Here is a 23,218-nt window from a genome sequence, read left to right on the forward strand (position 1 = left end):
TGTTTAAACTGCGGGGAATGCCTCTTCACCTGTGATTTTAAGAGGACTGATAGAGTCGTGCCGGCGCGAGCCGAGCCGAGCCGGGCCGGCGGGCGGGAGCGGCGGCACAAAGCACAAAGCCGAGCCTGTCCCCGCCGCTCTGCCCGCTCCGGGCGCGGGGCTCAGGCGCCGCCGGGACCCTCTGGGCGGGCAGGAGCTGTCCCGGCGCAGTCCCTGCCGCTCGCTTTCCCGCCGGGGGCCCCCCGGCACCGTGCAGCGGCGCCGGCCCCGGAGCGATCCCGTCCCCGGAGCGCTGGGGGACGCCTGGAGGCTTTTCTTGTGCCTCCGCAAAAGCCACGAGGCGGGAACGACAAGGGCGGGGTTATTAAGGTTGCTTAAGAGAGAGGTAGGGGGAGGGTGTAGAGTTTACCATCGAGAATTGCTCCTCCAAAGGAGAGGGGTCGGGGGTGGAGCCCGCCACCGGAATTGCTGTAGCGCTTTTTGTTAAAAACCGCAGGAGCGCGTGGACACGTGCGTTACGGCGCCCGGGACCGCGTGGCAGGGACGGGGCACAGGAACGCCGAGAGTTGTGTAAGTGCAGGCGTGCGGGCCAAGGGCAGCCGGGACCGAAAAAGTTGCGGCGCCGGGATTGAGTCTGGGGGAAAAAACCTCGCATGCTGGACTGGGGAGAAGCCGGGGAGTCAGTGCGGAAGGCAATATTTTCAGAGGGTCCCAGTCCTTTTACCCCCCCCCCCCCCCCCCCCCCCGAACTTATCTTACTTGATTTTTGTCCTATTTTTCTAGCGCTTCTGTCTGTCCCTGGCTTCTGCCTCTCTTTTTCTAATTAATTTCTCTGGTAACTTAAATATTGCTTACCCCTCCCACACAGCACAGAAAATCTTCATTTTTTAACAGTACAATACAATTTATTTTTTTCAGAAAATAGTGTTAAACTTTAAAATAACAATACATATACATTCATTCACACTCATTCGATTTTTTTTTACTAATAAGTTTTTCTTACTACTTTTTACTCACAAGAAGACAACACAAGACTGAAGTACCCTATTATTTTTTTTTTTTAAACTTTGGTCTTCAAATTTTTTTTTTTGTTGTTGGACAATCCTGGATGCTCTTGGGCTTTTTTATGACTCAAACCAGCAATGTTTTGGGATCCCCACTGTTGTCCTGTTCCCTAGTGAACTGTGCTAGGAAACATTCAGCTCCCTTTATTCTTTGTACCCCAGTTTTTACATGAACCCCAGTTCTTATCTGAACCCTTGGTACCTGGGTTTTGAGGTTTCTTACAAACCTGACCCATACCTGACTGGTGCCTCTGGCCCCTGATCTTTCAAATAAAAATTTCTTCAACAGATGCCACCGGCCACTGCTTTACTTTAAGCCTTTTTAACAAGCGCTCCCAGCCTCCAATTTCTATTTAGAAATCCCATCTTCGCTTGCTTCGTAACAAAGTTACATCTCAAGCATACACCAGTCATACACCAAGCAATACTCACAGTCCGGTGTTCTTTACTGCAGTTTTCCTCCGGGAGCTCCAATTCCTTGCCTTGGCCTTATCTGTTCTATGAATTTCCTATCCCAGCAGAGCCCAGCAGTCACCCGGAGCCACCAAAGGTGGGGCATGCCTTCCCTGGATCAGTTGTTCTCCCCTGAAAAACGGAAATTCATCGCATCACCGTCACCAATTTTGTTATAAATTCACTCACTAATAATCGGGTAGGTTAATCAATAAGGCAATTTATTAATTCGTTGATAAGGAACAGGCAAGCAGCGCTGGGGACACAGGGAGTCTGTGCTCCACCAACACGTCTGTCACTGCCCCTTTTATAGGTGGGCTGTGACGTGCCCACTGTGCTGGGGTACAAGTCCAAGCAAGCCCAAACATGTTGGCTAGGGCCTAAGCAGCAGTGGCTACAAGCCTCCACCAGGTCTGGACAAGGCTGGAACATATTGGCAGGTTACATTCTTTGCAAGAAGGTAACAGCACTGACAAGACTGTTCCTGTTCACACAGGCCTGCATTTTCCTTATACATAAAAAAATGGATACAGTTTATGATTATAGTGGCAAAGTAAAAAAAACACATAGAATCAAAAAGCACAGCAAAGTAATTTTAACAAATACAATGAAATCATTGTATTTTTCTGTGTTCTGTGTTCATGCTTTACTTTGAATTCAGTATTCTTGTTGATATTGATTTCATGGTGTATTTCTGTAATGACACGAATCACTATATAACCTCTCACATTCACCTGCACACCTCAGGTGGATGTGACAGAATTGGTGTGGCCTGACAAGGCATGAAGAGCTGTCTCTATCCTGGAGTGCCTCGAAACCTCTCTCTGGCAGGTTTTGGAGGGGTTTCTCTTTGGGATTTCATGTGATGCAGCACCTCAGGTGTTCCTTTGTGCAAAGTCCCGGGGTAAAAGATGGAATAACTGACAAATGGGGTCTGGGATGAAAATGGTTCTGTTAAAATAAAGCAAAGAATGCAATAGGAAAAATGAGCATCCTTTTAATGACTGAAATAGTTAGGAATAAAAATGCTGGGAAAAGGCACTTTTATATTTGAATTGGTGTCACCTAGATAAAATCCCACAGTTAGCAGAAACGTGAAAGCTGGGAATCTCTGACTTCTGCAGTGGACTTAATTTTCTTTTCCTCCTCTCTTTCAGGACAGGAAAAAGCATTACACTCCTCCCATCTCTGCCAAAAGCTGTGGTGTTTGAGCAGCCAAAGCCAGGAGGCTTCAGCACCAGGGCTCTGCCCTGGAGGGCTCCTGGTCCTGCCCATGCAGTGGGGTGAGTGAGAGGGCTGCAGGGCTCCTCTTTTCCTCCCTGCTGGGATTAACTGCCTGGGAAATCTGGGATCTGGGTGAAACTCCAGCTCTCCTGGTGTTCAGGGGTGCAAGGTCTGAGGGAGTGCGTTTACCTGTGGCTTTGCAGGTCAGCAGGAACAAGAGGAAATGGGGTGCCAGAGCCGTGTGCCATCAGGCCGTGTTTCCCTCTGAGGACAGAGAGTCCGGGCTGAGGTGAGATGGGCACGAGAGCCGGGATGAGCAATCCAGGGATTCCAGGGAGCTCGGAATCGCAGCTGCTGCCGGAACCACGGCCTTAGGTCCGCTCCTTCTGCGTCTGTGCCGAGTGGGATTTGTGCTGGAGAGAGAGGTGCTGTCGGGAACAAAAGGTGGAGTAAATCCTCTCTGGGGATGTGCAGCAAAGGACGGAATGGCATGGAAGGAGAGGATTTATCAACTCTATCACTGCTTCTCCCAAAATTGGGGTGGAGCAGTGATGGGGGTGGTTGGGTTTGGTCTGTGCCTGTTATTCTTTGTGCAATTTTAAATGTACTGTCCAGTATCTTTGTAACAAAAGCTGACAGAAATTTAGGTTAAGCATTAGAACTTGGGTCCATTCACAGCAAAAACTTGCCAAGGCTGGAGGACTGGGGTGATGATACTTATTAATGATACTTATTAATACTGAGTCAGATTTCCCTCAGTGACTGTCAGGCCTGACTGGCTGACAGGTGTGAGTTTGTGCTCTTGTCACTGGGGAATTGGAAATAATTTTAGTATAATTAGAAATTTCATAAAAAATCCCGCTAAAAATGTCACCTGTGCTCGCCCTAAATTATCCCCGTTTTTTCCAGCTACGATCTGTATGGAAGTGAGGCAGGGAAATGACAGGAGGGACCAGCTGTAAATTCAAAGGCAGAAAGAGCAGATGTACCAACACAGGGCAGGAAAGGGGAAAGGTTTCAGAAAGCATTTCTGTGGTCTAATTAATAATATTTTCTGATTCCCCAGGGAGATGAACACCAACTCACAGCAATTCAGGCCTGACAATCCCCTGCAGTGAGAGCTCATCAAACACCCACAGAGGCATGTCCAGCATCTGAAAGAAGAAAAATAAACACAAGAAATAGGTGATTTCTTTTACTTCAGAGTTGTTTCAAGTTCTTAAAGCCCAACCAACATCTGCTCTGGATGTTGTTTGGGTGAATCACGGGCACTGAGCAAGGGTCATGCCGTTCCTTTAGCTGTCACAATCCGGGGTTCTGCCTGCTAAAATTTCAAATGCATCAGGATTTCTCCCAGACACAAAGTGCCACCACTTAGAACCTTGGCTCTTTTTGGAGTGCAAAATGCCTCATTTGAACTACTGTCAGGAAACTGGGCAGGCAACTTTTCTTTCAGAGTAAATTTGGCTAACTTTTGTATCCAGCATCCCGGGCCTTAGACCGGGCTTCCGCCTGCTACAAGTCCAAATGGACCGGGATTTCTCCCAGACCCAACCTGCCAGCACATAGAATTCTGACTGCCTTCGGAGTGCCAAATACCTCCTTGAAAATGATATCAGGACACTGGAAGGGTGAATTTTCATTCACAGGGAAAGAGGCCACCTTTTGTGTCTAGGGCCCTGTCCCGGTGACTGTGCTCTACCCGCTGTAATTTCAAACGGATCAGGATTTATCGCGGCTTCAAGCAGGCTCCATACAGAGTCCTGACTGCCTTTGCAGTACAAAATGCCTCTTTTAAACTGCTATTATGCTTCTGGGAGGTGGAGTTTTGGTTCAGAGGGCAAAGTGCCAATGTTCTTGTCCAGGGCCCTGTTCCTGAGACGGGGCTTCCGTCTGCTACAACGCCAGACAGATCAGGATTTCTCCCAGACACAAGCTGCTAGCACTTAGAACCCCGGCTGCCTTTGCAGTGCAAAACAGCTCCTCCCTACTGATATCACAGAACTGGGTGGGTGAGAATTACTTCACGGAGAATTTACTCTTTTTCTTGGTTTGTTTAAAACATAGCTAGCCCTGAATAGAGGTCTCTTGACACTTACACCGTTGTTCTCATTCCTATTCTCGTCCATCCTAGTTAGTTACATGTGTAGTAAGTTTTTGCATTCACTAAAGTCTAATTATGCCACCTAATAAATTCTCTCTGTTAGCTAGCTATACTGCTGAAACGCAAAGTTTTATTTCTGATACAATTTTTGCCCCTTTTTCTGCACGCAATTGTTGTAAAAAGGAAAGTATTTGCATTTCCTATAAAATTTTTTGTATTGAAAAATGATTCACCTTTCTCTTGTTGAATTTCCTCACCTCGAATTCAAGTCTGAGGAGCCAAACAGCCACTGTTATTCTGAGGCCTTTTATACCTTGTGGGATTTGCTCCTCCTTTTCCTGCAAACCAGGGGGAGTCCCAATCAGGGGTATATTAACCGCAGCCTTTGCCAAGGGCCTCCATTCCCTCTCTGGGAATCAACTGGGATAAGGGTTCTCCTCTCATTTCAATGCAGAGGATGTTTCACCTTTTCTCAGTTTGTTTTTTAGCAGGTGCTTTTGGGCATCTAAAGCAGAGACTTTGAAGATTCAGTGAAGGAAATAGTATTAAATACAGTGAGCATTTAAGTGCATAGTTTTGGGTTGTGTGTTCAGCGGTGATAAGGTGCTTTTGTAATTTGTAGTTGTGTTCTTGGGGTTTTTTTTCTTTTTTGGTTTTTTTTTTTTTTGTGGGTGGAATACAGCTTCCTGAAATTTTAGGTGAAGTATGACACCTGAGATTTTTTTTCAGCTCTTTTGTCATATGACATCAAAAGGCATCTGACCTGTGTTAAAGATGTTTGAGGTTGAAGCTTCAGGTGAGTAAAGGGAGGACTGTGACTGGGAGATGGAGGGCAAGCAGGCTATCCAGTTAGGAGTTACCTTAGAGCAGTTTGAAGGCAGTATGCTGTAAAATGTCCATTTGTGGGCCCTTGAGACTTTTCACAAGTGCGGCAGATGTATTTGCACATCTTACAGCGCATGAGCTCACCCACCTCGCTCACAGAAACGCCACCTAACTTTGTCTCTTCCTAAACCAGGTACCCACCGTAACAGCCACAACCTCAGGCTCTGGCTGAAGCTGGAGACTCAAGGACCCCAGCACGCTCAGGAGAGGGTGAGTAGCTGACTTGTGGGGATTTGGCCCACAGAACACTGCTATTCCTGGGAACTGGTGAGTAGCGGAGTTATTTGGTTTTGGCTAATGTGCTCCTCAGAGCATACACCGATGTTTGGTTTTCTTTAGTATAGGTGACTAAGAGACAGGGCTTCTCATGCAGTGTCCTGCACTATTCATGGCACACAAATCTGTACCCAGCTTTGTGCATTGAATCTTTGCATGTAGCTCCAATCCCAGAGTGGCCTTGTACTGCTCAGTGCACCAGACCAAAGTTACAGTGATCCAATTGGGGTTTAGTTGCCCTTGATCCTTGCAAGGGATTAAAGGCAGGTCCACTTGGTCTCCCAGCTCTCAATGTCTCAAGCAAGAGCTGCTCCGAAGGTGCTGTTTTCCTGGTGGTTTTGGATTCTTTTGCCAGGTGGGAACATGGACTGCTTGACTTGTTCTTTTGTCCACTTTGCACTTCAGTCCTTTGTATTTTCCCTGAAGGGAGTGCTGGGACAGGGAAGTCAGGGCAGGTACATCAGCAGAAAGGCTGCTAAGAAGAGATAGTGAGGACTTACTTTTCTGTACAGTACCACTTTACTGAAGGTTTGGTTTTGGATTTTACATTCTACTCCTGCCTGTTTTTGTGAGAGCTGGGAGTGCATTTCTATTTCAAGACTCTGACAAAAATAGTCACTTAGATTAGAATGAGTCCTTTTTCCATCATTTTTTGTTTATTTACATGAATTACCCTGTGAGATTGATGTAAACAGCAGTTATTTTTAGAGCTGCAGGTGTTGTACACAGAGTAAATGTAGAACAAATGAGTTGTGATAACTTGCTTTTATTTTGCGTATGGAGAGGAGCAAGGGCACAGATTCATCCTGTGTAACTGCAGTCGTTGAGTGTAGGTGCCAGAGTCAGGAGGCTGGGCAAGGTTTCCTCCCTTGTTGAGAGTTAGGGGCAGGCAGTGTCAGGGGCTTTATGGAGACGGATGTTAACTGACGAGTCCCAGGCAGGGGCAGGTGAGTGGGAATGGGGGGTGGGTGGCGCTGGGAGCCCTCCCGCAGAGGGACCCGAGGGGGCCAGAGCCTGCACAGGGAGGGGTGGGTGTAGAATACAGGGAAAATATCAATATAAAAGCACTTAAACAGAGCTTTACAGGAATATTTTATTCTCTTTTATTTCATTGGTGGGGTGTTATATAGCTAGTATAAATATGAGCTATAAATAATAGGAAAATGAAAATATAAAAATATCAATATATTTGTAGAATATAACATATTAACAAATACAAGTAACAAATTTCTATGAAATATATACTATATAAATAATGTAAATAGCATAACATATAAGGAATACATATAAGAATGAAAATAGAAATACAAAGATACAGTTTAAATGTTTTATTGGTGTTATTTGGTTAGAGGCAGGGTTTTTTATAAGTAATATAATCAAAAATATAAATATACAATAAATATATACAGACTTGTAAAACTAGTATTATAAATATATATGCATATATAAATATAAAATAAAAGTACATATATATGCAGGATGTAACTAATAGGATAAATTCTTCTATCCATGATAGAGATATATAAATTACAGATGTAAATATGAAAAACATAAAGAAAAAAATATATTTAAATATTGTTTGAAATAAAGGGGGTTTTTTTTTCCTACTTGATGGGGGGCAGAGTTTATAAATAAATAATATTTTAAAATATAAACATACAAATTTTGTCAGGCATTGTGGAACCCAAAGAAGAGATTTTGCCCACCACCCCCATTTCAGAGCAGCAAGGTGGCAAAGCAGAGCAGCCAGCCATGCCTCAGCCAGTGCCCACTGCCTGAGGGGTAAGTGCCTTGGAGCAGTGCGAGTGAGGTGGGCTGAGGATCCATGGAGAGAAGGTTTGAGGCCACCAAAGCCATGGAAATCTGGGATTTGGGGAAGACAGGCTGCTGTGTTGTGACCAGCACAGTGACCAGGGCTGGGTTTGAACATTGCACTGGGTGAAGGGGACAGGGTTCAAGGCATGTGGCAAAGCAGCTCAGAACACTCCTCTGGAGATGATTGATCTGTCCATGTGCCTTGTTCCCTGCCGTGTTCTACAGCATGGATTTCGAGACCTCGGATTATCACACTGGGGGTGACTTGGGTTGGGTGCCTTTGAAGTGTTGGTGTTGTACCAGCTGCTACCAGTGTGCAACTGGCTGCAGAGGGAATGTGTGCCTCATATATGCATCCTGTCCTGTCCCAGGATCCAGTCTGGGATAGCCCTAGAAGCCACATGAGAACAATTTGGAGGCTGCTTTTGTAAGGAAGTAATCCACAGTTTGAAGTCTTACCAAGTAATTTGGCAAGATCTGCCTTAGTGGGAAAAAGGGGCATCACTGGACTAAAAGCAGGATATGAGGTAATGCAGAATAATTGGAAAGCCTGGTTTCTTCTTTGTTTGGGATAGGATGATGGTTATGGAACAGGGTTTGCCGCCAGCTCACTGAGTGTTTTGTTTGTTGTTTTAGGGTATGCAACATCTGCTTGCAGCTCTTTATCGCAGTCCCAGTGATTTCTGGGTCCCCCTTTTCCCCAGCAATTGATTTCAGCTCTTGGTTATCCCACAAGCTTTATTCAACTGCTTGCTCTGCTCCTCCAGCTGGGCCTTTCTCCATCTCTGCCAGTGGACTCTTCTGCAGCTCGGAAAGTCAGCATGTGCGTCGTGGCTCCAGCTCTGCTGCAGTTCAGCTCTCATCCTAGAGCCTCCAAGCCCACCCCACGGTGAGTATACCAGCCCCACAGTGATTTCCCATCCGGCCCCCATGCCAGCTCCTGAGCCACTAGGCCACCCCAGAGATGTTACACCTTGGGTGACACAGTCCCTTTCTTAGCATGACAGTTTGCTTGGCGGAGCCACTCAAAATACCAGCACAAGTTTGCATTTTCCAGCCACACGCACACTGACTTCTAACTCCAACCCCTACTGCGGCCCACTTGCCCACCCATACCACAATCAAGTGTGGGTGGCCTTTCAGGCCCTAGCAGTCCTCACTTGCCCTTCTCAGCACTGCCCGTCCCATCCCATGGTAAGGCACAAGACGCAGCCCCCAGCATGAACAGCGCAGGCCCTAAGCGACGCCAGCGCACAGGGATCCCCACAGGCCCAACGTCAGCCCTTGCAGCATCTACCCTGCTTGCAGCTCTTTATCCCAGCCCCAGTGATTTTAGGGTCCCCCTTTTTCCCAGCCTTTGATTTCAGCTCTTGATTATCCCACAAGCTTTATTCAACTGCCTGCTCTGCTCCTGCAGCTGGGCCTTTCTCCATCTCTGCCAGTGGACTCTTCTGCAGCTCGGAAAGTCAGCATGTGCGTCGTGGCTCCAGCTCTGCTGCAGTTCAGCTCTCATCCTAGAGCCTTCAAGCCCACCCCACGGTGAGTATACCAGCCCAACACTGATTTCCCATCCGGCCCCCATGCCAGCTCCCGAGGCACTAGGCCACCCCAGAGATGTTACACCTTGGGTGACACAGTCCCTTTCTTAGCATGACAGTTTGCTTGGCGGAGCCACTCAAAATACCAGCACAAGTTTGCATTTTCCAGCCACACACACACTGACTTCTAACTCCAGCCCCTACTGCGGCCCACTTGCCCACCCATACCACAATCAAGTGTGGGTGGCCTTTCAGGCCCTAGCAGTCCTCACTTGCCCTTCTCAGCACTGCCCGTCCCATCCCATGGTAAGGCACAAGACGCAGCCCCCAGCATGAACAGCGCAGGCCCTAAGCGATGCCAGCGCACAGGGATCCCCACAGGCCCAACGTCAGCCCTTGCAGCATCTACCCTGCTTGCAGCTCTTTATCCCAGCCCCAGTGATTTTAGGGTCCCCCTTTCCCCGGCTGTGACTTCAGCTCCTGGTTATCCCACAAGCTTTATTCAACTGCTTGCTCTGCTCCTCCAGCTGGGCCTTTCTCCATCTCTGCCAGTGGACTCTTGTGCAGCTTGGAAAGTCAGCATGTGCGTCGTGGCTCCAGCTCTGCTGCAGTTCAGCTCTCATCCTAGAGCCTTGAAGCCCACCCCACGGTGAGTATACCAGCCCAACACTGATTTCCCATCCGGCCCCCATGCCAGCTCCCGAGGCACTAGGCCACCCCAGAGATGTTGCACCTTGGGTGACACAGTCCCTTTCTTAGCATGACAGTTTGCTTGGCGGAGCCACTCAAAATACCAGCACAAGTTTGCATTTTCCAGCCACACGCACACTGACTTCTAACTCCAGCCCCTACTGCGGCCCACTTGCCCACCCATACCACAATCAAGTGTGGGTGGCCTTTCAGGCCCTAGCAGTCCTCACTTGCCCTTCTCAGCACTGCCCGTCCCATCCCATGGTAAGGCACAAGACGCAGCCCCCAGCATGAACAGCGCAGGCCCTAAGCGACGCCAGCGCACAGGGATCCCCACAGGCCCAACGTCAGCCCTTGCAGCATCTACCCTGCTTGCAGCTCTTTATCCCAGTCCCAGTGATTTTAGGGTCCCCCTTTTACCCAACCCGTGATTTCAGCTCTTGATTATCCCACAAGCTTTATTCAACTGCTTGCTCTGCTCCTCCAGCTGGGCCTTTCTCCATCTCTGCCAGTGGACTCTTCTGCAGCTCGGAAAGTCAGCATGTGCGTCGTGGCTCCAGCTCTGCATCCGTTCAGCTCTCATCCTAGAGCCTCCAAGCCCACCCCACGGTGAGTATACTAGCCCCACAGTGATTCTCCCTCCGGCCCCCATGCCAGCTCCCGAGGCACTAGGCCACCCCAGAGATGTTACACCTTGGGTGACACAGTCCCTTTCTTAGCATGACAGTTTGCTTGGCGGAGCCACTCAAAATACCAGCACAAGTTTGCATTTTCCAGCCACACGCACACTGACTTCTAACTCCAACCCCTACTGCGGCCCACTTGCCCACCCATACCACAATCAAGTGTGGGTGGCCTTTCAGGCCCTAGCAGTCCTCACTTGCCCTTCTCAGCACTGCCCGTCCAATCCCATGGTAAGGCACAAGACGCAGCCCCCAGCATGAACAGCGCAGGCCCTAAGCGACGCCAGCGCACAGGGATCCCCACAGGCCCAACGTCAGCCCTTGCAGCATCTACCCTGCTTGCAGCTCTTTATCCCAGTCCCAGTGATTTTAGGGTCCCCCTTTTTCCCAGCCTTTGATTTCAGCTCTTGATTATCCCACAAGCTTTATTCAACTGCTTGCTCTGCTCCTCCAGCTGGGCCTTTCTCCATCTCTGCCAGTGGACTCTTCTGCAGCTCGGAAAGTCAGCATGTGCGTCGTGGCTCCAGCTCTGCTGCAGTTCAGCTCTCATCCTAGAGCCTTGAAGCCCACCCCACGGTGAGTATACCAGCCCAACACTGATTTCCCATCCGGCCCCCATGCCAGCTCCCGAGGCACTAGGCCACCCCAGAGATGTTGCACCTTGGGTGACACAGTCCCTTTCTTAGCATGACAGTTTGCTTGGCGGAGCCACTCACAATGCCAGCACCACTTTGCATTTTCCAGCCACACGCACACTGACTTCTAACTCCAACCCCTACTGCAGCCCACTTGCCCACCCATACCACAATCAAGTGTGGGTGGCCTTTCAGGCCCTAGCAGTCCTCACTTGCCCTTCTCAGCACTGCCCGTCCCATCCCATGGTAAGGCACAAGACGCAGCCCCCAGCATGAACAGCGCAGGCCCTAAGCGACGCCAGCGCACAGGGATCCCCACAGGCCCAACGTCAGCCCTTGCAGCGTCTACCCTGCTTGCAGCTCTTTATCCCAGCCCCAGTGATTTTAGGGTCCCCCTTTCCCCGGCTGTGACTTCAGCTCCTGGTTATCCCACAAGCTTTATTCAACTGCTTGCTCTGCTCCTCCAGCTGGGCCTTTCTCCATCTCTGCCAGTGGACTCTTCTGCAGCTCGGAAAGTCAGCATGTGCGTCGTGGCTCCAGCTCTGCATCCGTTCAGCTCTCATCCTAGAGCCTTGAAGCCCACCCCACGGTGAGTATACCAGCCCAACACTGATTTCCCATCCGGCCCCCATGCCAGCTCCCGAGGCACTAGGCCACCCCAGAGATGTTGCACCTTGGGTGACACAGTCCCTTATTAGCATGACAGTTTGCTTGGCGGAGCCACTCACAATGCCAGCACCACTTTGCATTTTCCAGCCACACGCACACTGACTTCTAGCTCCAACCCCTACTGCGGCCCACTTGCCCACCCATACCACAATCAAGTGTGGGTGGCCTTTCAGGCCCTAGCAGTCCTCACTTGCCCTTCTCAGCACTGCCCGTCCCATCCCATGGTAAGGCACAAGACGCAGCCCCCAGCATGAACAGCGCAGGCCCTAAGCGACGCCAGCGCACAGGGATCCCCACAGGCCCAACGTCAGCCCTTGCAGCATCTACCCTGCTTGCAGCTCTTTATCCCAGCCCCAGTGATTTTAGGGTCCCCCTTTTACCCAACCCGTGATTTCAGCTCTTGGTTATCCCACAAGCTTTATTCAACTGCCTGCTCTGCTCCTCCAGCTGGGCCTTTCTCCATCTCTGCCAGTGGACTCTTCTGCAGCTCGGAAAGTCAGCATGTGCGTCGTGGCTCCAGCTCTGCATCCGTTCAGCTCTCATCCTAGAGCCTCCAAGCCCACCCCACGGTGAGTATACCAGCCCAACACTGATTTCCCATCCGGCCCCCATGCCAGCTCCCGAGGCACTAGGCCACCCCAGAGATGTTGCACCTTGGGTGACACAGTCCCTTTCTTAGCATGACAGTTTGCTTGGCGGAGCCACTCAAAATACCAGCACAAGTTTGCATTTTCCAGCCACACAGCACACTGACTTCTAACTCCAACCCCTACTGCGGCCCACTTGCCCACCCATACCACAATCAAGTGTGGGTGGCCTTTCAGGCCCTAGCAGTCCTCACTTGCCCTTCTCAGCACTGCCCGTCCAATCCCATGGTAAGGCACAAGACGCAGCCCCCAGCATGAACAGCGCAGGCCCTAAGCGACGCCAGCGCACAGGGATCCCCACAGGCCCAACGTCAGCCCTTGCAGCATCTACCCTGCTTGCAGCTCTTTATCCCAGTCCCAGTGATTTTAGGGTCCCCCTTTTACCCAACCCGTGATTTCAGCTCTTGCTCAGCCCACAAGCTTTATTCAACTGCTTGCTCTGCTCCTCCAGCTGGGCCTTTCTCCATCTCTGCCAGTGGACTCTTCTGCAGCTCGGAAAGTCAGCATGTGCGTCGTGGCTCCAGCTCTGCAGCCGTTCAGCTCTCATCCTAGAGCCTCCAAGCCCACCCCACGGTGAGTATACCAGCCCAACACTGATTCTCCCATCCGGCCCCCATGCCAGCTCCCGAGGCACTAGGCCACCCCAGAGATGTTGCACCTTGGGTGACACAGTCCCTTTCTTAGCATGACAGTTTGCTTGGCGGAGCCACTCAAAATACCAGCACAAGTTTGCATTTTCCAGCCACACGCACACTGACTTCTAACTCCAGCCCCTACTGCGGCCCACTTGCCCACCCATACCACAATCAAGTGTGGGTGGCCTTTCAGGCCCTAGCAGTCCTCACTTGCCCTTCTCAGCACTGCCCGTCCCATCCCATGGTAAGGCACAAGACGCAGCCCCCAGCATGAACAGCGCAGGCCCTAAGCGACGCCAGCGCACAGGGATCCCCACAGGCCCAACGTCAGCCCTTGCAGCATCTACCCTGCTTGCAGCTCTTTATCCCAGCCCCAGTGATTTTAGGGTCCCCCTTTTACCCAACCCGTGATTTCAGCTCTTGATTATCCCACAAGCTTTATTCAACTGCTTGCTCTGCTCCTCCAGCTGGGCCTTTCTCCATCTCTGCCAGTGGACTCTTCTGCAGCTCGGAAAGTCAGCATGTGCGTCGTGGCTCCAGCTCTGCATCCGTTCAGCTCTCATCCTAGAGCCTTGAAGCCCACCCCACGGTGAGTATACCAGCCCAACACTGATTTCCCATCCGGCCCCCATGCCAGCTCCCGAGGCACTAGGCCACCCCCAGAGATGTTGCACCTTGGGTGACACAGTCCCTTTCTTAGCATGACAGTTTGCTTGGCGGAGCCACTCAAAATAGCCAGCACCAAGTTTGCATTTTCCAGCCACACGCACACTGACTTCTAGCTCCAGCCCCTACTGCGGCCCACTTGCCCACCCATACCACAATCAAGTGTGGGTGGCCTTTCAGGCCCTAGCAGTCCTCACTTGCCCTTCTCAGCACTGCCCGTCCAATCCCATGGTAAGGCACAAGACGCAGCCCCCAGCATGAACAGCGCAGGCCCTAAGCGACGCCAGCGCACAGGGATCCCCACAGGCCCAACGTCAGCCCTTGCAGCATCTACCCTGCTTGCAGCTCTTTATCCCAGCCCCAGTGATTTTAGGGTCCCCCTTTTACCCAGCCCGTGATTTCAGCTCTTGCTCAGCCCACAAGCTTTATTCAACTGCTTGCTCTGCTCCTCCAGCTGGGCCTTTCTCCATCTCTGCCAGTGGACTCTTCTGCAGCTCGGAAAGTCAGCATGTGCGTCGTGGCTCCAGCTCTGCTGCAGTTCAGCTCTCATCCTAGAGCCTTGAAGCCCACCCCACGGTGAGTATACCAGCCCAACACTGATTTCCCATCCGGCCCCCATGCCAGCTCCCGAGGCACTAGGCCACCCCAGAGATGTTGCACCTTGGGTGACACAGTCCCTTTCTTAGCATGACAGTTTGCTTGGCGGAGCCACTCAAAATACCAGCACAAGTTTGCATTTTCCAGCCACACGCACACTGACTTCTAACTCCAACCCCTACTGCGGCCCACTTGCCCACCCATACCACAATCAAGTGTGGGTGGCCTTTCAGGCCCTAGCAGTCCTCACTTGCCCTTCTCAGCACTGCCCGTCCCATCCCATGGTAAGGCACAAGACGCAGCCCCCAGCATGAACAGCGCAGGCCCTAAGCGACGCCAGCGCACAGGGATCCCCACAGGCCCAACGTCAGCCCTTGCAGCATCTACCCTGCTTGCAGCTCTTTATCCCAGCCCCAGTGATTTTAGGGTCCCCCTTTTTCCCAGCCTTTGATTTCAGCTCTTGATTATCCCACAAGCTTTATTCAACTGCCTGCTCTGCTCCTGCAGCTGGGCCTTTCTCCATCTCTGCCAGTGGACTCTTCTGCAGCTCGGAAAGTCAGCATGTGCGTCGTGGCTCCAGCTCTGCATCTGTTCAGCTCTCATCCTAGAGCCTTGAAGCCCACCCCACGGTGAGTATACCAGCCCAACACTGATTTCCCATCCGGCCCCCATGCCAGCTCCCGAGGCACTAGGCCACCCCAGAGATGTTGCACCTTGGGTGACACAGTCCCTTTCTTAGCATGACAGTTTGCTTGGCGGAGCCACTCACAATGCCAGCACCACTTTGCATTTTCCAGCCACACGCACACTGACTTCTAACTCCAAGCCCCTACTGCGGCCCACTTGCCCACCCATACCACAATCAAGTGTGGGTGGCCTTTCAGGCCCTAGCAGTCCTCACTTGCCCTTCTCAGCACTGCCCGTCCCATCCCATGGTAAGGCACAAGACGCAGCCCCCAGCATGAACAGCGCAGGCCCTAAGCGACGCCAGCGCACAGGGATCCCCACAGGCCCAACGTCAGCCCTTGCAGCATCTACCCTGCTTGCAGCTCTTTATCCCAGTCCCAGTGATTTTAGGGTCCCCCTTTTACCCAACCTGTGATTTCAGCTCTTGCTCAGCCCACAAGCTTTATTCAACTGCTTGCTCTGCTCCTCCAGCTGGGCCTTTCTCCATCTCTGCCAGTGGACTCTTCTGCAGCTCGGAAAGTCAGCATGTGCGTCGTGGCTCCAGCTCTGCAGCCGTTCAGCTCTCATCCTAGAGCCTCCAAGCCCACCCCACGGTGAGTATACCAGCCCAACACTGATTTCCCATCCGGCCCCCATGCCAGCTCCCGAGGCACTAGGCCACCCCAGAGATGTTGCACCTTGGGTGACACAGTCCCTTTCTTAGCATGACAGTTTGCTTGGCGGAGCCACTCACAATACCAGCACAAGTTTGCATTTTCCAGCCACACGCACACTGACTTCTAACTCCAGCCCCTACTGCGGCCCACTTGCCCACCCATACCACAATCAAGTGTGGGTGGCCTTTCAGGCCCTAGCAGTCCTCACTTGCCCTTCTCAGCACTGCCCGTCCAATCCCATGGTAAGGCACAAGACGCAGCCCCCAGCATGAACAGCGCAGGCCCTAAGCGACGCCAGCGCACAGGGATCCCCACAGGCCCAACGTCAGCCCTTGCAGCATCTACCCTGCTTGCAGCTCTTTATCCCAGCCCCAGTGATTTTAGGGTCCCCCTTTTACCCAACCCGTGATTTCAGCTCTTGGTTATCCCACAAGCTTTATTCAACTGCTTGCTCTGCTCCTCCAGCTGGGCCTTTCTCCATCTCTGCCAGTGGACTCTTCTGCAGCTCGGAAAGTCAGCATGTGCGTCGTGGCTCCAGCTCTGCATCCGTTCAGCTCTCATCCTAGAGCCTCCAAGCCCACCCCACGGTGAGTATACCAGCCCAACACTGATTTCCCATCCGGCCCCCATGCCAGCTCCCGAGGCACTAGGCCACCCCAGAGATGTTGCACCTTGGGTGACACAGTCCCTTTCTTAGCATGACAGTTTGCTTGGCGGAGCCACTCACAATGCCAGCACCACTTGGCATTTTCCAGCCACACGCACACTGACTTCTAACTCCAGCCCCTACTGCGGCCCACTTGCCCACCCATACCACAATCAAGTGTGGGTGGCCTTTCAGGCCCTAGCAGTCCTCACTTGCCCTTCTCAGCACTGCCCGTCCCATCCCATGGTAAGGCACAAGACGCAGCCCCCAGCATGAACAGCGCAGGCCCTAAGCGACGCCAGCGCACAGGGATCCCCACAGGCCCAACGTCAGCCCTTGCAGCATCTACCCTGCTTGCAGCTCTTTATCCCAGCCCCAGTGATTTTAGGGTCCCCCTTTTACCCAACCCGTGATTTCAGCTCTTGCTCAGCCCACAAGCTTTATTCAACTGCTTGCTCTGCTCCTCCAGCTGGGCCTTTCTCCATCTCTGCCAGTGGACTCTTCTGCAGCTCGGAAAGTCAGCATGTGCGTCGTGGCTCCAGCTCTGCATCCGTTCAGCTCTCATCCTAGAGCCTTGAAGCCCACCCCACGGTGAGTATACCAGCCCAACACTGATTTCCCATCCGGCCCCCATGCCAGCTCCCGAGGCACTAGGCCACCCCAGAGATGTTGCACCTTGGGTGACACAGTCCCTTTCTTAGCATGACAGTTTGCTTGGCGGAGCCACTCAAAATACCAGCACAAGTTTGCATTTTCCAGCCACACGCACACTGACTTCTAACTCCAGCCCCTACTGCGGCCCACTTGCCCACCCATACCACAATCAAGTGTGGGTGGCCTTTCAGGCCCTAGCAGTCCTCACTTGCCCTTCTCAGCACTGCCCGTCCCATCCCATGGTAAGGCACAAGACGCAGCCCCCAGCATGAACAGCGCAGGCCCTAAGCGACGCCAGCGCACAGGGATCCCCACAGGCCCAACGTCAGCCCTTGCAGCATCTACCCTGCTTGCAGCTCTTTATCCCAGCCCCAGTGATTTTAGGGTCCCCCTTTTACCCAACCCGTGATTTCAGCTCTTGCTTCAGCCCACAAGCTTTATTCAACTGCTTGCTCTGCTCCTCCAGCTGGGCCTTTCTCCATCTCTGCCAGTGGACTCTTCTGCAGCTTCGGAAAGTCAGCATGTGCGTCGTGGCTCCAGCTCTGCAGCCGTTCAGCTCTCATCCTAGAGCCTTGAAGCCCACCCCACGGTGAGTATACCAGCCCAACACTGATTTCCCATCCGGCCCCCATGCCAGCTCCCGAGGCACTAGGCCACCCCACAGATGTTTCACCTTGGGTGACACAGTCCCTTTCTTAGCATGACAGTTTGCTTGGCGGAGCCACTCAAAATACCAGCACAAGTTTGCATTTTCCAGCCACACGCACACTGACTTCTAACTCCAGCCCCTACTGCGGCCCACTTGCCCACCCATACCACAATCAAGTGTGGGTGGCCTTTCAGGCCCTAGCAGTCCTCACTTGCCCTTCTCAGCACTGCCCGTCCCATCCCATGGTAAGGCACAAGACGCAGCCCCCAGCATGAACAGCGCAGGCCCTAAGCGACGCCAGCGCACAGGGATCCCCACAGGCCCAACGTCAGCCCTTGCAGCATCTACCCTGCTTGCAGCTCTTTATCCCAGCCCCAGTGATTTTAGGGTCCCCCTTTTACCCAACCCGTGATTTCAGCTCTTTGTTGTCCCACAAGCTTTATTCAACTGCCTGCTCTGCTCCTCCAGCTGGGCCTTTCTCCATCTCTGCCAGTGGACTCTTCTGCAGCTCGGAAAGTCAGCATGTGCGTCGTGGCTCCAGCTCTGCATGCCGTTCAGCTCTCATCCTAGAGCCCTCCAAGCCCACCCCACGGTGAGTATACCAGCCCAACACTGATTTCCCATCCGGCCCCCATGCCAGCTCCCGAGGCACTAGGCCACCCCAGAGATGTTGCACCTTGGGTGACACAGTCCCTTATTAGCATGACAGTTTGCTTGGCGGAGCCACTCACAATGCCAGCACCACTTTGCATTTTCCAGCCACACGCACACTGACTTCTAGCTCCAACCCCTACTGCGGCCCACTTGCCCACCCATACCACAATCAAGTGTGGGTGGCCTTTCAGGCCCTAGCAGTCCTCACTTGCCCTTCTCAGCACTGCCCGTCCCATCCCATGGTAAGGCACAAGACGCAGCCCCCAGCATGAACAGCGCAGGCCCTAAGCGACGCCAGCGCACAGGGATCCCCACAGGCCCAACGTCAGCCCTTGCAGCATCTACCCTGCTTGCAGCTCTTTATCCCAGCCCCAGTGATTTTAGGGTCCCCCTTTCCCCGGCTGTGATTTCAGCTCCTGGTTATCCCACAAGCTTTATTCAACTGCTTGCTCTGCTCCTCCAGCTGGGCCTTTCTCCGTTTCTGCCAGTGGACTCTTGTGCAGCTTGGAAGGGCAGCATGTGCGTCGTGGCTCCAGCTCTGCATCCGTTCAGCTCTCATCCTAGAGCCTTCAAGCCCACCCCACGGTGAGTATACCAGCCCAACACTGATTTCCCATCCGGCCCCCATGCCAGCTCCCGAGGCACTAGGCCACCCCAGAGATGTTGCACCTTGGGTGACACAGTCCCTTTCTTAGCATGACAGTTTGCTTGGCGGAGCCACTCACAATAGCCAGCACCAATTTGCATTTTCCAGCCACACGCACACTGACTTCTAAGCTCCAGCCCCTACTGCGGCCCACTTGCCCACCCATACCACAATCAAGTGTGGGTGGCCTTTCAGGCCCTAGCAGTCCTCACTTGCCCTTCTCAGCACTGCCCGTCCAATCCCATGGTAAGGCACAAGACGCAGCCCCCAGCATGAACAGCGCAGGCCCTAAGCGACGCCAGCGCACAGGGATCCCCACAGGCCCAACGTCAGCCCTTGCAGCATCTACCCTGCTTGCAGCTCTTTATCCCAGTCCCAGTGATTTTAGGGTCCCCCTTTTACCCAACCCGTGATTTCAGCTCTTGCTCAGCCCACAAGCTTTATTCAACTGCTTGCTCTGCTCCTCCAGCTGGGCCTTTCTCCATCTCTGCCAGTGGACTCTTCTGCAGCTCGGAAAGTCAGCATGTGCGTCGTGGCTCCAGCTCTGCTGCAGTTCAGCTCTCATCCTAGAGCCTCCAAGCCCACCCCACGGTGAGTATACCAGCCCAACACTGATTTCCCATCCGGCCCCCATGCCAGCTCCCGAGGCACTAGGCCACCCCAGAGATGTTGCACCTTGGGTGACACAGTCCCTTTCTTAGCATGACAGTTTGCTTGGCGGAGCCACTCAAAATACCAGCACAAGTTTGCATTTTCCAGCCACACACACACTGACTTCTAACTCCAGCCCCTACTGCGGCCCACTTGCCCACCCATACCACAATCAAGTGTGGGTGGCCTTTCAGGCCCTAGCAGTCCTCACTTGCCCTTCTCAGCACTGCCCGTCCAATCCCATGGTAAGGCACAAGACGCAGCCCCCAGCATGAACAGCGCAGGCCCTAAGCGACGCCAGCGCACAGGGATCCCCACAGGCCCAACGTCAGCCCTTGCAGCATCTACCCTGCTTGCAGCTCTTTATCCCAGCCCCAGTGATTTTAGGGTCCCCCTTTTACCCAACCCGTGATTTCAGCTCTTGCTCAGCCCACAAGCTTTATTCAACTGCTTGCTCTGCTCCTCCAGCTGGGCCTTTCTCCATCTCTGCCAGTGGACTCTTCTGCAGCTCGGAAAGTCAGCATGTGCGTCGTGGCTCCAGCTCTGCATCCGTTCAGCTCTCATCCTAGAGCCTTGAAGCCCACCCCACGGTGAGTATACCAGCCCAACACTGATTTCCCATCCGGCCCCCATGCCAGCTCCCGAGGCACTAGGCCACCCCAGAGATGTTGCACCTTGGGTGACACAGTCCCTTTCTTAGCATGACAGTTTGCTTGGCGGAGCCACTCACAATGCCAGCACCACTTTGCATTTTCCAGCCACACGCACACTGACTTCTAGCTCCAGCCCCTACTGCGGCCCACTTGCCCACCCATACCACAATCAAGTGTGGGTGGCCTTTCAGGCCCTAGCAGTCCTCACTTGCCCTTCTCAGCACTGCCCGTCCAATCCCATGGTAGGCACAAGACGCAGCCCCCAGCATGAACAGCGCAGGCCCTAAGCGACGCCAGCGCACAGGGATCCCCACAGGCCCAACGTCAGCCCTTGCAGCATCTACCCTGCTTGCAGCTCTTTATCCCAGCCCCAGTGATTTTAGGGTCCCCCTTTTACCCAGCCTGTGATTTCAGCTCTTTGTTGTCCCACAAGCTTTATTCAACTGCTTGCTCTGCTCCTCCAGCTGGGCCTTTCTCCATCTCTGCCAGTGGACTCTTCTGCAGCTCGGAAAGTCAGCATGTGCGTCGTGGCTCCAGCTCTGCATCCGTTCAGCTCTCATCCTAGAGCCTTGAAGCCCACCCCACGGTGAGTATACCAGCCCAACACTGATTTCCCATCCGGCCCCCATGCCAGCTCCCGAGGCACTAGGCCACCCCAGAGATGTTGCACCTTGGGTGACACAGTCCCTTTCTTAGCATGACAGTTTGCTTGGCGGAGCCACTCAAAATACCAGCACAAGTTTGCATTTTCCAGCCACACGCACACTGACTTCTAACTCCAGCCCCTACTGCGGCCCACTTGCCCACCCATACCACAATCAAGTGTGGGTGGCCTTTCAGGCCCTAGCAGTCCTCACTTGCCCTTCTCAGCACTGCCCGTCCCATCCCATGGTAAGGCACAAGACGCAGCCCCCAGCATGAACAGCGCAGGCCCTAAGCGACGCCAGCGCACAGGGATCCCCACAGGCCCAACGTCAGCCCTTGCAGCATCTACCCTGCTTGCAGCTCTTTATCCCAGCCCCAGTGATATCACGGTCCCCCTTTTACCCAGCCCGTGATTTCAGGTCTTGCTCAGCCCACAAGCTTTATTCAACTGCTTGCTCTGCTCCTCCAGCTGGGCCTTTCTCCATCTCTGCCAGTGGACTCTTCTGCAGCTCGGAAAGTCAGCATGTGCGTCGTGGCTCCAGCTCTGCAGCCGTTCAGCTCTCATCCTAGAGCCTCCAAGCCCACCCCACGGTGAGTATACCAGCCCAACACTGATTTCCCATCCGGCCCCCATGCCAGCTCCCGAGGCACTAGGCCACCCCAGAGATGTTGCACCTTGGGTGACACAGTCCCTTTCTTAGCATGACAGTTTGCTTGGCGGAGCCACTCAAAATACCAGCACCAATTTGCATTTTCCAGCCACACGCACACTGACTTCTAGCTCCAGCCCCTACTGCGGCCCACTTGCCCACCCATACCACAATCAAGTGTGGGTGGCCTTTCAGGCCCTAGCAGTCCTCACTTGCCCTTCTCAGCACTGCCCGTCCAATCCCATGGTAGGCACAAGACGCAGCCCCCAGCATGAACAGCGCAGGCCCTAAGCGACGCCAGCGCACAGGGATCCCCACAGGCCCAACGTCAGCCCTTGCAGCATCTACCCTGCTTGCAGCTCTTTATCCCAGTCCCAGTGATTTTAGGGTCCCCCTTTTACCCAACCCGTGATTTCAGCTCCTGGTTATCCCACAAGCTTTATTCAACTGCTTGCTCTGCTCCTCCAGCTGGGCCTTTCTCCATCTCTGCCAGTGGACTCTTCTGCAGCTCGGAAAGTCAGCATGTGCGTCGTGGCTCCAGCTCTGCTGCAGTTCAGCTCTCATCCTAGAGCCTCCAAGCCCACCCCACGGTGAGTATACCAGCCCAACACTGATTTCCCATCCGGCCCCCATGCCAGCTCCCGAGGCACTAGGCCACCCCAGAGATGTTGCACCTTGGGTGACACAGTCCCTTTCTTAGCATGACAGTTTGCTTGGCGGAGCCACTCAAAATAGCCAGCACAAGTTTGCATTTTCCAGCCACACGCACACTGACTTCTAACTCCAGCCCCTACTGCGGCCCACTTGCCCACCCATACCACAATCAAGTGTGGGTGGCCTTTCAGGCCCTAGCAGTCCTCACTTGCCCTTCTCAGCACTGCCCGTCCCATCCCATGGTAAGGCACAAGACGCAGCCCCCAGCATGAACAGCGCAGGCCCTAAGCGACGCCAGCGCACAGGGATCCCCACAGGCCCAACGTCAGCCCTTGCAGCATCTACCCTGCTTGCAGCTCTTTATCCCAGCCCCAGTGATTTTAGGGTCCCCCTTTTACCCAACCCGTGATTTCAGCTCTTGATTATCCCACAAGCTTTATTCAACTGCTTGCTCTGCTCCTCCAGCTGGGCCTTTCTCCATCTCTGCCAGTGGACTCTTCTGCAGCTCGGAAAGTCAGCATGTGCGTCGTGGCTCCAGCTCTGCTGCAGTTCAGCTCTCATCCTAGAGCCTTGCAAGCCCACCCCACGGTGAGTATACCAGCCCAACACTGATTTCCCATCCGGCCCCCATGCCAGCTCCCGAGGCACTAGGCCACCCCAGAGATGTTGCACCTTGGGTGACACAGTCCCTTTCTTAGCATGACAGTTTGCTTGGCGGAGCCACTCAAAATACCAGCACAAGTTTGCATTTTCCAGCCACACACACACTGACTTCTAACTCCAACCCCTACT

General features: G+C 53.1%; 2 long non-coding RNA genes across 4 annotated transcripts; both read left to right on the forward strand.

The window, feature by feature from the left end:
* Positions 1-9,961: 9,961 nt before the first annotated feature.
* LOC117005818 lies at positions 9,962-18,422 on the forward strand. 2 transcript variants are annotated; one of them, XR_004419881.1, is made up of 13 exons: positions 9,962-10,008; positions 10,537-10,658; positions 11,187-11,308; positions 11,835-11,956; positions 12,484-12,605; positions 13,135-13,256; positions 13,786-13,907; positions 14,439-14,560; positions 15,089-15,210; positions 15,740-15,861; positions 16,390-16,511; positions 17,040-17,161; positions 18,342-18,422. It is a non-coding gene; the product is annotated as an uncharacterized LOC117005818 (long non-coding RNA). The 2 variants fall into 2 exon arrangements; XR_004419882.1 differs by lacking the exon at positions 14,439-14,560.
* A 16-nt stretch (positions 18,423-18,438) lies between these two features.
* Positions 18,439-23,011, forward strand: LOC117005819. Of its 2 annotated transcripts, none has more exons than XR_004419883.1 (7): positions 18,439-18,465; positions 19,643-19,764; positions 20,293-20,414; positions 20,942-21,063; positions 21,592-21,713; positions 22,241-22,362; positions 22,892-23,011. It is a non-coding gene; the product is annotated as an uncharacterized LOC117005819 (long non-coding RNA). The 2 variants fall into 2 exon arrangements; XR_004419884.1 differs by lacking the exon at positions 18,439-18,465 and adding an exon at positions 19,074-19,112.
* Positions 23,012-23,218: the final 207 nt, after the last annotated feature.

The sequence above is a fragment of the Catharus ustulatus genome, chromosome 21, assembly GCF_009819885.2.
Source record: "Catharus ustulatus isolate bCatUst1 chromosome 21, bCatUst1.pri.v2, whole genome shotgun sequence".
In the NCBI taxonomy this organism is placed as follows: Eukaryota; Metazoa; Chordata; class Aves; order Passeriformes; family Turdidae; genus Catharus; species Catharus ustulatus.